At 46.8% G+C, this 14476-nt stretch overlaps 1 long non-coding RNA gene across 1 annotated transcript in view; it reads right to left on the reverse strand.

Moving 5' to 3' along the window:
• The window catches only part of LOC144479970 (uncharacterized), a 220271-nt gene that overhangs the window by 76213 nt on the left and 129582 nt on the right, over positions 1-14476 (reverse strand). Inside the window, exon 5 of the long non-coding RNA XR_013495596.1 lies at positions 3459-3579. This is a non-coding gene — a long non-coding RNA (uncharacterized LOC144479970). The remainder of the gene's footprint in view (positions 1-3458; positions 3580-14476) is intronic.

The following is a 14476-nucleotide window of genomic DNA, read 5'->3' on the forward strand; positions in this document are numbered from 1 at the left end:
AATGCTCGAAAATGTTGCAGGACAGGTTGATAAGACCGTTTAGAATACATTCAGAACACTTGGCTTTGTAAATAGTGACACTGAATATAAAAATAAGGAACTTGTGTAAAACCTTTATAAGTTACTGATTGGACTATTGTGTCCAACACTATAGTAAGGATGCACCCTGGAGAGGGTTCACCAGGCTGATCCCCAGTCACGCGGGGATTCAGTTATGTGAAGGAACTGGGATTGTTCTCCTCAGAGCAGCGAACGTTATAGAGGATAGGGGAAGGAGGAAGAAACTGTTTCTTCTGGTAAGTGTGTCAACAAGCAGTGGTCATGGATTTATAATAATTGACAAAGGAACTAAAAGGTAAATGTGAAGAATTTTTTTCAGAGTTGATAAGTTCTGGAACTCAATACTTGAAAGTGTGGTAAAATCAGACTCCATAGGAAATTTCAGAAGGACACGTAATGAAGAGGACTAATTTGCAGAATTATGTGGGATTAAATTGAACAGGCGTGAGGGATTGAGTGACCTCCTTCTGTGTTACAAGATTCTATATTTCTGTGAATCAGATGAAGCCTGGGGTTATTTGAACTCAGTGAAACCTCACACATTTCTGGGTACGTTATTGTCCAATAAAAAGTTAGGCGTCTACTAGTTGCGTCCCTTGTGATGTTTTCACATTATGTTCAGTTCACTTATGAACATGTCTCTCCTTCCACCTGAGCTACTGACAGAAAGAATGTGACTTCCATCTGGCCCCTTGGCCAAGTGGCAGGATTGGGATAAAGAGCTTTGTCCATTGAGCATGAATGCTCCCTCTTCTCTGAACAAACAAATTAGGAGCGGGAGTGGGGAATTCAGCCCTTCGAGCCCACTTGCCATTTAACATGACCATTGCTGATCTTATCCTGGTCTCAACTCCACTTTCCTGCCTGCTCCCCATTTTGCCCGTTCCCCCACTTTTCATCAGAAACATATCTGTCACTTTCTTGAATCTGTTGATTGAGTTTGTCTCCACTGCGCCTGGGACAGTGAGTTCCACAGATTCACAACCTTCTGAGAGAATTAGTTTCTCCAAGAGTGGAAAATCCCACCCTAAGTCAACGGACCTTTGCACGATCTGTGTCCCACCCGTTATGTTTCCTGCGGCGAGCAGGATGGGAAAATTCCGTCCCACATATATGACCTCTTGTTCTAGACTGTCCCACAAGGGGGAACATATATTCAACATCCACTGAGCATTGGTTCTCCAACAGACTGTCTCACATTTAGTGGATAAACTCTTCTCCTGCACTCATACCCCAAAACAATTTGCATGTATGTCGCATTTTTACTAGAAAAAGTCCCAAAGGTATTTAGCAAGAGCAAGTTTGGCAGTAATTTACATAAGGAGGTTTTTGGACAGGTGGCGAGCTTCAAGCAGCTTCTTCAAGAGAGAGGCCGAGAGGTGGAGAGGTTTAGAAGAGAACCCCAGAGCATAGGGAGCTGAAGGCACAGACATTCATCGTGGAAGGAAAGGGAGGTGGCAGAGCACCGATATTGGAGGGTTGTGGGGCTGGAGCAGGTTACAGAGATAAGGAGAACTGAAGCCACTGGGGATATGAAAACAAGGATGAGAAATTTTAAATCGAGCTATTGCTGGGCTAGGAACCAATGTTGGTCAATGAGCACCAGGGTGATCGATGAACAGGACTTAGTGAGAAGTAGGATATGGGCAATGGAATTGTGGATAAGCTCAAGTTTATTTAGTATAGAAGACGGGAGGCTGTTCCAAAAAGCACTGGAATCATCGAGGTAACAAAAGCATTGATGAGAATTTCAGCAGCTGAGGTAGGGGCAGAGACCAGCGATGTTTTGGAAGTGGCAGTGGTGAGCCTAGGTGTTGGAGTGGGTGTGTAGTGGAAAACACAGGGTCAAGGCTGCGAAAGGTCTATTTCAGTCTCAGACAGTGATCAGGGAGTGGAGCAGGAGTCAGTAGGAACCCAACAATATGTTATCCCAGTCGCCCCTTTGGAGTCACAATGCAAATTTGGATGTTTCTTTGTTTGATTGGAAGGTTTATAATTGCAGCCCCAATCGGATTTTCACAAAGTCATGAAGCCTGTGATAGGGCACAAGTGGTTGAAAATAAACTTTACGTATAAACGTGAACGCAGACTTATGGTGCAGCAGTTCCCTTGCTCTCTCTACCCAGCCTCAATGTGATTTCACAGATGGTTTCATTCATTCCTTGAATTCCTGCCATGAAACAGCGCTGCAAAGAGTTTCAGCATGCCCAGAAAGGAAACCCAATAACAAACAAAAAGAATTCTCTTTTGTTTCTACCCGTCTTCTCCTCTTCCCTGGTGGGGTTTAATTCTTGAATGGTTACGTTGCTATGGGCACTGACAGTCACCGAGAATCGAATCAACATCAGCCTTTCTGGAATTACATAGTATTTACAGTACAGTAACAGACCATGTGCCCAACAAGTGTCCTCCTACCCTACTTCATCCAATCCTAACCAAATATTCTCTACTCCTTTCTTCCTTTTATGTATCTACTTTCCCCTTAAATATACCGATGCTATTCACATCAGCTACCCCTATGGTAACACTTTGCATATTCTCCCAACTCTCTTGTTAAGAGGTTCCTCACAAATTCCTTCTTCGATTTATTGGTAACTAGCTTACATTCCTCACCTTCAGTTTTGAACTTGCTTCACAATTGGAAACGTTCTATTGATCTGAGCTCGCTCGCAATCATACGGTCACACACATGCAACTTTTGATCAGGTGCGATTGAGTGGTGATTGACAGTAGGGTAGTTCCTCTCCCATCCCACCCTCACCATCCCCCCAGTAATCCAAAGGTGCTGAGGTCAGTTGTAGGGACTTACACAGACATCTGTGATCCCGCCTAGACAAGGAATATAACGGGATAAAAGCAAATTACTGCGGATGCTGGAATCAGAAACAAAAACAGAAAATGCTGGAAAATCTCAGCAAGTCTGACAGCATCTGAGGAGAGAGAATAGAGCCAACGTTTTGAGTCTGGATGACCCTACATCAGAGCTAAGAGATGACCAGCCTTTTTGCTATAACTATAACAATACATTCTGCACTCTCTCCTTTCCTTCTCTATGAACGGCATGCTTTGTCTGTATAGCGTGCAAGGAACAATACTTTTCACTATATACTAATACATGTGACAATAATAAATCAAATCAAAGGTCAGAATTAAAAAAAACAGTTGACAAATACAGACGGGAGAGTATATTATTGACTCATCCATTCCAAAAACCCGACAGTCCCATCACCTGACTGCTTCTCAAATTATGTAAGAACTTTCCCACTATACGGGACAGCTTCTACCATCATCCCTCAGTGTCTATTTGCCAGTTCACCCCATCCCTCCTTGTCCAGTGCCCCTATTTAATTTGACTTAGGTGTGTAGATCTCCCTTCCCTGGGCCTTTATGGATCTTACCTTCGTCAGTGAGGTCCTTCTTTCATGTTGCTTCTTCTCTCCTCTTTCCTTCCTCTTTTTCCTTCTCCTCTGTCAATATCATGGGATTATTCAGAACATCAGTGAGTGCCTCTACTTTTCCCTAAAATATACACAAGGTTTGCAATTATCCTGTAGAACTAGGATCAGGAATGAGGCTGTTTAGCCCCTCAAACCTGTTCACCATTTAATTAGACCATGATTGATCTGTACTTCATTTCCATTTACCTACCTTTGACCCTAAGCATATTCAAAAGGGTCTTTTATTTCATTATAATGAATGCAGGGTCCCCTATTATTTTTTTGCACCATAATATATCGGATTTGTTGTACACTTGGCAGCCTTCCATCTTGTGAGATGACTGTATGTGCCTTGGGGGTCAAGTCTGTTGTAAAATACATCTGGTGTAGCTCGAGCTCCACTCTGGCATGGCAGTCTCTGCTGCTTCTACCACAGATGAAGACAGAATAATGAGATGTAAAATAATATGTACAGTGTTGCCCACTGCTATAGGGTCTGCTTCATATTATAACATATACAGGATCGAGAGGGGTTGCTTTCGTATCACAATAGATACAGTTTCTGTTGTTATATCAGCTCAGGATGAGAGCTTTAACTAAATTCTAGCATCCACAATAACTACCCCTCTCCTCCCCCGCATCGCCTCCCCTTTACCCCCTCCTGTGGCCGGACTAAAACCTCCTGAATGCTGGAAGGACTCAATCGGGGGCAGGAAAATGTTGCTTTCACTCAAAGAAGAGTTTTGATGAAGTTACCAAAAATACTGATTGAAGGAAAGTTCCGATCCTACATTTCGTGTTGGTTTGGAGGGGGCTGGTGAACATCAGAATCCCCATTGGTTCTTCCACATGGAGTTAATCTTGGAGATTGCTACATGGTGTGGAGGGGGGGGGGGGGGGGGTGGGTGGGGTGCGGTTGGTGGTGGGGGAATGGGAAGGGATTGAAATCTAACCTACTGTCTGGACTCATACTTCCTCATCCTGGCTGGTCCTATTTTAGACTGTAACTGGGAGGCAACTTTTTGGAGGAAAACTAAGAGGAAACTACCTTGGTATGGGACTGGAGTCACATATAAGCCTAATAAGAACAACGGACTACCATGAACGAACCGGTTGGGATTCTGCCAACCTTTCATGATCAGTTTTACTGACACCAGCTCTTTTTATTCGGATCGGTTCCGTTTTTGTGAAACTGAATTCAAATTGACAAACTGGCAGGGTGGGGTTTTAAATTCCCTTCTCCAGATTGCATAACCCTGCCACAATCATACCTGAACCAGTTACAAATTCAATAGCCTGTTTACATCCAATGAAAAGCCAAAACAATTCTCCCACTCTGCTTTCATTGCCTTTGTGGTGTATCCTCTCCAAAATGTCCCTCTCCATTGAAAGATAAACTGGTCAGAAAATCCTCACTCAAAATCCTGCAACTCCCTCCCCAACAGCACGGTGAGTGTACCTGCATCACAAACACTGCAGCGGTTCAAAAAGGCAGCTCACCGACCCCTCCCCCCCCCCCCCCCCTCCCCACCACCACTTTGTCAAGGGCATTTTGGGATGGGCAATAAATGCCAGTCTTGCCAACAACACAAGTATCCCCTGAACCACTGATTTAAAAATAAATTGATCAGAATGTAACTTACCAATGATTTGTAAAAAGGGTTAAAATAACCTGTTTCAAACTATAATCAGATTCAGGACTGGAGACCTTTATGTCTGAGCCTCTGGGAGTGGCTCAAACACGAGTTCTTGGGAGGGGCTGGGGTGTTCGAATGAAGACCATTTGGCCATAACTCTACAGATTATGGTCTTCTGGTGTTTATGTGTCTTCCACAACCCCGAGTGTCTCTCTGAACCACTTCAAAGGGCAGTTAGGAGTCAATGATATTGGTCTGAATCAGGTAGGTTTTTAACAACAGCCTGACCGTTTTGTGGTCACTTTCACCGAGACCCGCTTTTTATTTAAGAAAAAAACAAATTCAAGTCTCAACCTAGCACATTGTGAATTAAGCTTGCATTCTCGACAGAGTTTCAGTCCAGGCCCCTGGATTATTAGTCCAGTTGCCGAACCACTACGTGATCACATCCTAAGGCACCACCCGCCTTTGATGGACTGATGATGCTTCAGCTTTTATGGGATGTACTAATTGGTATCCGTTTGAATCCCTGTCTTTGGAAAGAAGCCACCCAGAGTGGGAGGGCAATCGGTTCCGAGTTGCTTGTGTAGGTCGCGGTCGCAGAGAAGCCCTTCTTTTGGGTATTATCGAAATCTGTGCCAGTTTACTGTCGCGCACACACGCCTGGGCATCACCGTCGCTCAACACACAGGGAGATTAATAACCTTTAACCTTCCCTCCAATCCTCCCCCCATCCCAGCCTCCAACTCCTTCCGATCTCCGGCATGTCGTGGGGGGTGGGGGTGGGTGGTGGGGGATGGGAGCCGGAGGATAAACCAGCCAGTGTCACTCTGACTCATCTTCCGCCAGACGTTACACAGGGGAGCTGGCAGAGACTGAGTGCCCGCCCTGTCGGAAGGGACACGGACCCTGGCACAGCGCAGGCAGGAGACAGAGGCAGAAAAACAAGTTTAAAAAAAACATTTGAAAAAAGATACTCTCTCTGTTGTCTGTGCGTGTAACGAGAATTACAGCCGCAATCTGATAACGGGGAAGGGCCGGGCACGAGACGCAACCTGCACTCAAAAGCCGAAAGATCTCAAGCTGAAGAAACGCAGAATGAAACCCACCCTCAGGTTTATTGATGGGATCGTTTAAGCATTCGTCTACATTTCCACTTTACAAAAATAAAACAGCTTCTCCCAAACTGATACTGAGATAAACGCCGACAGAAATTCTCCCGATAATAAACACACTAACTACGGGGTCGGGAGGGGGAAGGGGGGGGGGAGAAATCCAGATCACAAACCTCCTCTTTTCTCTCTCCCCCTTTTCTGTATCCTCGATGGTGGATTCGAGCAGAATGAGTTCCAACAATGAGCGCTTGTTCAGCAGGATGCCAGCAGCTGGGAAATGACTGCATCTGACCTAAGTGCCAACGCTAGTGGTGCCAACTGCATGACATCACCAGGCTTCCCCCCCCGCCCCCCCCCCCCTCCACTCCCCTCCACCACCACCCCCCACCCGCCCAACCCCCCACCTCCCACTCTCCCACCTCCTCATTCAGTCAGCGAGCGGCCTGTGCAACATCGAGAATCACGGGAAAGAGGGTTGCTCACTGGGCAACTGCACATCACCCAAGAGGATAAAGGAAGCCTTTCTTTTGAATTTAAATGGCATTTCTCATTTTCTATTTCCCTTTTTAATCTAATGGCGAGTTCTTGACTTCCATGAGAAACGATTTTGTGTTCTGAAGCAGCGCCAGCACAGAAACAGGCCATTCGGCCCCTTTCGGTTTACACTGGCGTTTCTGCTTTATATAATTATTTTGTAATGTACTCTGGAAAATGCTGGTCTTAAAGACACACACCTTTTGGAAAAACTGTCCAACAATACAATTTATTTTTGTACTTGCCCAGAAGGCCGTTTCTTTTACAGTGAAACCTGTAAATGGGTTTTCCTCACCCCATCCCCCGATTCTGGGGTTAATTAAAAGAAGCTTACTCTTGTGTAAAGAATAGAATACCTTTGGTATCAGCGTTAGTGACCTCGAATATTCCTTCCCTGCCTCTGTTTCTCTTAATTCATTCTCATGATGTGGGCGTTGCTGATAAGGCCGGCATTCACTGTCTATCTTGAGCTGTCGTGAGAGGTTGATGGTGAGCTGCATTCTGAGAATCACACAGGACAGAAAATGGCCATTTGGCCCATCGGGGCTGTGCCAGCTCTTTAAACGGGCTATCCAATTGGCCCCACTCTGTCTGCTTTTTCCCCCATCGCTCTGCAATTTTTTCTCGACCGCAATCAATGTTGCCAGGCAACCCCAGGACCCAAAGAGAAGGTGTTAGCAATGGCAACTGAGGTAGAAGACAGTTGACGTTTGCGAGGACAAAGATGGCCTCTCTCACCCTGTAACCAATCACTCCATCCACCATTAGATCACAGTGGTAGCAATATATACCATCTACAAGATGCGCTGCAACAACTTGTCACGGCGCTTTCGATAGCAGCTTCTAAACCCGCAACTCCTACCGCCTGGAAGGACAAGGGCAACAGGAGCATGGGAATCTTGCCATCCCCAGGTTTTACACATCCTGATTTGGAAGTATGTCACCATATCTTCTGTTGCTGGGGTCAAAATCCTGGAACTCTCTCCCTAACAGCTCTGTGGGTGTAACCTGGACCACACGGACTGCAGTAGTCCAAGAAGATGGCTCACCATCTCAAAGTGGCAAGGGCAATGAGGCCCAGGGAATTGGAGTCACTGGCAGGGAGAGAAACTGGGCATGTTCTTCTCCAGAAACATAGCGGATAGGCTAAATGATGTCTCTCACCATCATGCATTGGATTCACAGGCAAGCCTTGCGAGGCTCCACGGACGTGTAATTCTACCTGAATCATAGAATCCTACAGTGCAGAAGGAGGCCATTCAGCCCATCGAGTCTGTACCGACCACAGTCCCACCCAGGCACTATCCCCATAACCCCATGCACTTACCCTAGTTAGTCCCCCTGACACTAAGGGACAATTTAGCATGGCCAATCCATCTAACCTGAACACCTTTGGACTGTGGGAGGAAACCAGAGCATCCGGAGGAATCCCATGCTATTCTAGAAGATTACTCAGGGCCAGGCTGAACTCATGAACTAACTGCATCTCCTAAAGGGGATCAGGGAGGAATTTCCCAGATTTTTCCGCCAATTAACCTGGGTTTTCCTGAATTGGTTTCCTCACCTCTTGAATGGCGTGGAGAGTGTGTCTGTATTGTGATGCTCAAGTGTCAGTGATCATGGGACAGGCTATCTAGCATTTTTGCTTCATGTTTGTACGTCTAGCTTTCAACTTCTTTTCTGACTGCATGTTGCTCTCCTTTCCACTGCATTCAATTCATCAGCTGCTCAGGACAAAATTCATCAACCACGTAATTAGTTCAATTATGATTACCAGACCCTAGTGAGCTCTTCCTCTGTGAGCTGAGATGGTGGTGGGCTATTTGACCACAGAGGCATCGTAGTCGAGCCTACTCCTGATGCACAGTCACATTTTTGAAGTGAGGGATCAGGGGGATCGGGAATCTAGAATCCCTACAGGAGGCCAATCGGCCCATCGAGACTGCACCGACCACAATCCCATCCAACCCCTCTCTCCGTAACTCCACGTATTTATCCTAGCTAATCCCCCTGACACTAAGTGGCAATTTAGCATGGCCAATCAACCTAACCCGCACATCTTTGGAGCGTGGGAGAAACCGGAGCACCCGGAGGAAACCCACGCAGACACGGGAAGAGCGTGCAGCCTCCACACAGACAGAGACCCAAGCCGGGAAATGAACCCGGGTCCCTGGCACTGTGAGGCAGCAGTGCTAACCGCTGTGTCACCATGTCGCCCGCAGTTGGTTACTCCCTAATTTGAGGCTTTTTCTGGTCTGTTTGGCATCAGCTAATCCTGAAACAGCACTAGGGCCCCGAGAAACTGTACCAGGATATAAAAAAAACCACATCCACAGTTCAGATCTATGGAGGTGTCACTAACATGCACTTGATCATATTGAGTGTTAACTGATGCTAATATTTAATTAAGTGATCCATTTTCATTTAATTGAAGAATTGTAACTATTACCAAGCACACATATCAGGTTACATGAATCAACAGAAAATATTACAGGAATACACTGCAAAACATTTTTTAAAATTAAATGTACTCACCCTGCATTAGCTGAAGACGAGTTAATTTATTTTTCATAAACATTTTAAAATAAAACGCAGAAAAATTAAAAAAGGTGGCACGGAGTAAAACTCCCACAAACAAACCCCCCCCCCCCCCCCCCCCACAGGGTCTGATCTCCTGCTGTCACTGAGGGTTAGCTGGGGTCAGGTAGAGTATCAAAGATGATTGTGAGCCGCAAGTGTCTGACGCAGAATCGAGATTGTTTGGAAACTGGGTCAGGCTAACGGTGGGATGATGGGAATGCAGTGTCATAGGGCCGGTCCCCTCCCTCCTCCCTCCTCCTCTCGCTCCAATTGAAAAGACAATCAGAAGAAGCTCTCCCTCTGCTACGCAGTTACAGAATTGCTAGACTGCTTTAATGGCCGGCAGTCTCGGTGAGAATATGCCAAGTTGACAATCCTTCACATGAATTTTCTGCATTCTGTGATGAGTCATATGTTCAATGCCTGTTTTAACCAGTGTTACTCTCCATCTCTTTCACAAGATTTCTTACAAGCCTCTCCCCTCCTGAAGGTGGTGGTTGATACCAGGTTTACATAAGAATATACAGGACTGAAACAGGCCCTTCAGCCCAACCAGACCATGCTGGATACGGCTCCAGCCTTCCTGCATTCTTGCCCAAATGTCTTCTCTTCGTAAGTCACATACTGGACAATGAATTGGCTGTCCGACCATCGGGGTCATCACAGCCATACTCAACAAAAGCAAATTACTGCGGATGCTGGAATCTGAGACCAAAAGAGAAAATGCTGGGAAATCTCAGCGGGTCTGGCAGCATCCGGAAGGAGAGGAAAGAGCTGACGTTTCGGTCTGGACTCAAAACGTCAGCTCTTTTCTCTCCTAACACAGCCATACTCAACCCTATCCTCACCCATCATCCCCTAGCTCTGCACACTTCCTAGTGGGGGAATGATTACTCGAGATAGTGTCAGAACCCCAAACGAGGGACAGGAAGTTAATTGCCTTTCAACTCCATACAGGACAGGCATCAAAACCTGGGTGTCTGTGATTTGTGCAATACTGTATAAAGGGGTTATTCACTCAGCCATCAGGAGAGCTTGTTTCAAATCAGCTGGAATGTGCAGCAGTTCGGAGGTCTTGTACATTCCCGCGTGTGTGACTGAATCATAGAATCCCTACAGTGCAGAAGGAGGCCATTCGGCCCATCGAGTCTGCAACGACAACAGCCCCACCCCAGGCTCTATCCTTACAACCCCACACATTTACCCCACTAATCCCTCTAAACTACACATCCCAGGACACTAGGTTCAATTTAGCATGGCCAATCAACCAATCGGGTGGCATGGTGGCACAGTGGTTAGCACTGCTGCCTCACAGCGCCAGGAACCTGGGTTCAATTCCGGCCTCGGGTCACTGTCTGTGACGAGTCTGTACATTCTCCCCATGTCTGCGTGGGTTTCCTCCGGGTGCTCTGGTTTCCTCCCACAGTCCAAAGATGTGCGGGTTAGGTTGATTGGCCATGCTAAATTGACCCTAGTGTCAGACGGATTAGCAGGGTAAATATGTGGGCTTGCGGGAATAGGGCCTGGGTGGGATTGTGGTCGGTGCAGACTCGATGGGCTGAATGGCCTCCTTCTGCACTGTTGGGATTCTATGATTCTAGAACCAAACGCGCACATTCTTGGACTGTGGGAGGAAACAGAAGCACCGCAGGAAACCCCATCTAACTCGAAACATTGGCTCTATTCTCTCTCCACAGATGCTGTCAGGCCTGCTGAGTTTCTCCAGCATTTTCTGTTTTTGTTTCAGGTTCCAGGATCCGCAGTATGTTGCCTTTATCTGTGTCACTGAGACTTGTGCATGTTTCCAATGTGACCAATGTGTCTGAAAAGGATCAGCAAAGATCTGGAGATGTTCAACCCTCTCCTTCCACAAGTCATCTAATTCTCTGCTACCCATATCCCGAATCGCACTGTTCAGCCATCATCCCCTCTGCTCACTGAGCCTCCACTGACCACCTTGATTTGAAAATTCTCATCCTCACTTTCAAATTGCTCCAGGTATTGCCCATCGCCTCCACCCCCACAACCATCCAAGATCCCTCGCCCCTTGAGCAACCTCTGCACCTCTCCTCTGCACCTCTCCTCTGCACCTCTCCTCTGCACCATGCATCCCTGGCAGCTGTCCCTTCAACTGCGTGAGCCCAAAGCTCTGCAATTCCCACACTAACCCCTCCATCTCACTCTCCTTCATGACAAACCTCTGCTTTAACACCCACCCCTCTGACCAAACCTTCGTCACCTGCCCTGCTGTTGACTCATTGGCTCACTGTCAATTGTCCTTTCATAATGCTCCTGCAAAATTCCTTGGGATATTTTCCCCATTTTAAAGGCACTATATAAATGCAAGTTGTTGTTATTCTGTACATAGAATCCCTACAGTACAGAAGGAGGCCATTCAGCCCATTGAGTCTGCACCGACCACAATCCCACCCAGGCCCTATTCCCGTAACCTCACTTATTTACCCTGCTAATTCCCCTGACACTAAAGGGCAATTTAGCATGGCCAATCAACCTAACCCGCACATCTTTAGACTGTGGGAGGAAACTGGAGCACCCGGAGGAAACCCACGCAGACACGGGGAGAACGTGCAAACTCCACACAGATAGTCATCCGAGGCCGAAACTGAACCGGGTCCCTGGCGCTGTGAGGCAGCAGTGCTAACCACTGTGCCACCGGGCCACCCATAACCTACAACCTACCCTAGTTTAGAAGGGTGAGGGGGGATCTTATTGAAATACTGCGAGGTCTGGATAGAGTGGACATGGAGAGGATGTTTCCACTAGTAGGAAAAACTAGAACTAGAGGGCACAACCTCAGGCTAAAGGGATGATCCTTTAAAACAGAAAAGAGGAGGAATTTCTTCAGCCAGAGAGTGGGGAATCTATGGAACTCTTTGCTGCAGAAGGCTGTGGAGGCCGGGTCATTGAATATCTTTAAGGCAGAGATGGATAGATTCTTGATTGATAAGGGGATCAGGGGTTATGGGGAAAAGGCAGGAGAATGGGATTGAGAAAATGATTGAATGACGGAGCAGACTCGATGGGCTGAGTGGCCTAATTCTGCTCCTATGTCTTATGGTTTTATGGTTTTAGCACAAGACTCTACCCTGCCTAGTTAATCTCCTGTGGGAAAGCTCTGTAGGAATGTTCCCTGAATGTCAAGTGTTCTCAAGGAAAAGTTGCAGATTATTCAGTCTCACCCAGAACAGATTGTTATAATCTGAAGCCCACTCATCAAATTATGTGCCTAAGCTTCATACTCGCCATACACCTCTTAGACTAAAATAGCTCGTTTTCTTCGCAATGAAAACTTCTAACAATCACTGAACATTCAGTGGTGCGAGACAGGGAGAAAGTGTCAGGGACAAAGACAGAGAAAGAAGAAAGCTGGAGAGAGCTGGCAGAAGAAGAAGATGAAGAATGAGCGGGACAGGAAAATAGAGACATGAGTGACGAGAGACAGAGAAAGATTCCGGGAGAGTGAGAGGGAAGTACTCTGACATAAACTGAACCGCTCACAGTATTTTAAGAACCAGGATGTCCCTTCCACTTACATCTTCTTCAATAAAACAAGTTTAGTTCTGCCATCCTATCCTCATACCTTAGAGCCTTAAATCCTGAGATTATCAAAGTCCTTCTGAAGGTTGAGGACCCAGAATACGCCATGGGGGCCAGCGAATGGGAGCAGTCCAGCCACCACCAATGGCAGAAGGTGGTTCGTGAAATGAACGCAGTTTCTCTTTGAACTGAGGGGAGTCGCCACGAACGATCAATGCTCTATGCAAATAATGTGTTGTGCACAAAGTCATTATTCAAACGAGTGGGTCACATTCACCTTTAAAACAATGGGACCGGCAATGGAGGTCATTCAGATAGAAAGGTCGAGCCATTAAAGATGAGGAAACAGAAAATATTTAAGTTCCAATTCAGAAAATGCACTATAATTCACTGTTGGATGGATTTGGAGGTTTTTCCTCAACATGCTCTGTGACATTACAAAGCAAATTAACACTTCTCTGGGTGTAATATCCTTTAGAGAGGGCATGGTGATGAATATCAGTGGGTGAAGGGGAACAGCACTCGGTCTACCTTGTTTTCAGCTATCACACCAGGATCCAAAGGGAAGGAAGTTTAAAGTTTATTTATTAGTGTCACATGTAGGCTTACATTAACACTGCAATGAAGTTACTGTGAAAATCCCCTAGTCGCCACACTCCGGTGTCTGTTCGGGTACACCGAGGGAGAATTTAGCATGGCCGATGCACTTAACCAGCAAGTATTTTGGACTGTGGGAGGAAACCGGAGCACCCGGAGGAAACGCGCGCAGACAGTGACCCAAGCCAGGAATCGAACCCAAGTCCCTAGCGCTGTGAGGCAGCAGTGCTAACCACTGTGCCACCGTGCCGCTGAGGAGGGGATGGCATGGAGGAAAGGGGAAGGGAGGGAAGGGGGGTAGAAGGAAAGGGGGGGGGGGGGGAGAAGGAAAGGGAAAGAGAGAAGAGGAGGGAGGGAAGGGGAGGAGAGGGGAGGGGAGCGGAGGAGAGGGGTGGGAAGGGGAGGTGAGGGAAAGGAAGGGGATTGGGGGTAAGGAAGAGAAAGATAGGGGGTAAGGGAAGAAGAGGGGAGGGAAGGGAATGGGAGGGAAGGGGACGGAGGAGAGAGGAGGGGAGGAGCGGAAAGGGGGAATTAAGGAGAGGTGAAGTAGGGGTGGGAAGGAGGGGCAGAGGGAGGAGTGGGAGGGGAAGTGGGAGGAGTGTAGGGAAGGGGGAGTTAAAGGGAGGGGAGAAGACAAAGGGGTTGTGGGGAGGAGAGGCAGGAGGAGAGAAAAGGAGGAGAAGAGAGGAAGGGAAAAGAGAGGGAAGGGAGGAGAGATGGCATGAAAGGAGCAAGATGAGTCTACAAAGGGAGCTTTAACTATGACATGGTGGTCTGATTGGATATTTATTTATCATTATTTATCTTGAAGCCACTCGTTCTGTTAAAACCTAGGAACAAAGTATGTATGTGCATTTATGGAAACGCAGACAAAAAGCCATTCAGCCTATGAGATTTTCCCTTATAGTTTTCTCCATGAACAATCCAAACTAATCCCATCCTTCTTCAGATCTTTGTC

This window comes from Mustelus asterias, chromosome 27 (assembly GCF_964213995.1).
Source record: "Mustelus asterias chromosome 27, sMusAst1.hap1.1, whole genome shotgun sequence".
Lineage (NCBI taxonomy): Eukaryota > Metazoa > Chordata > Chondrichthyes > Carcharhiniformes > Triakidae > Mustelus > Mustelus asterias.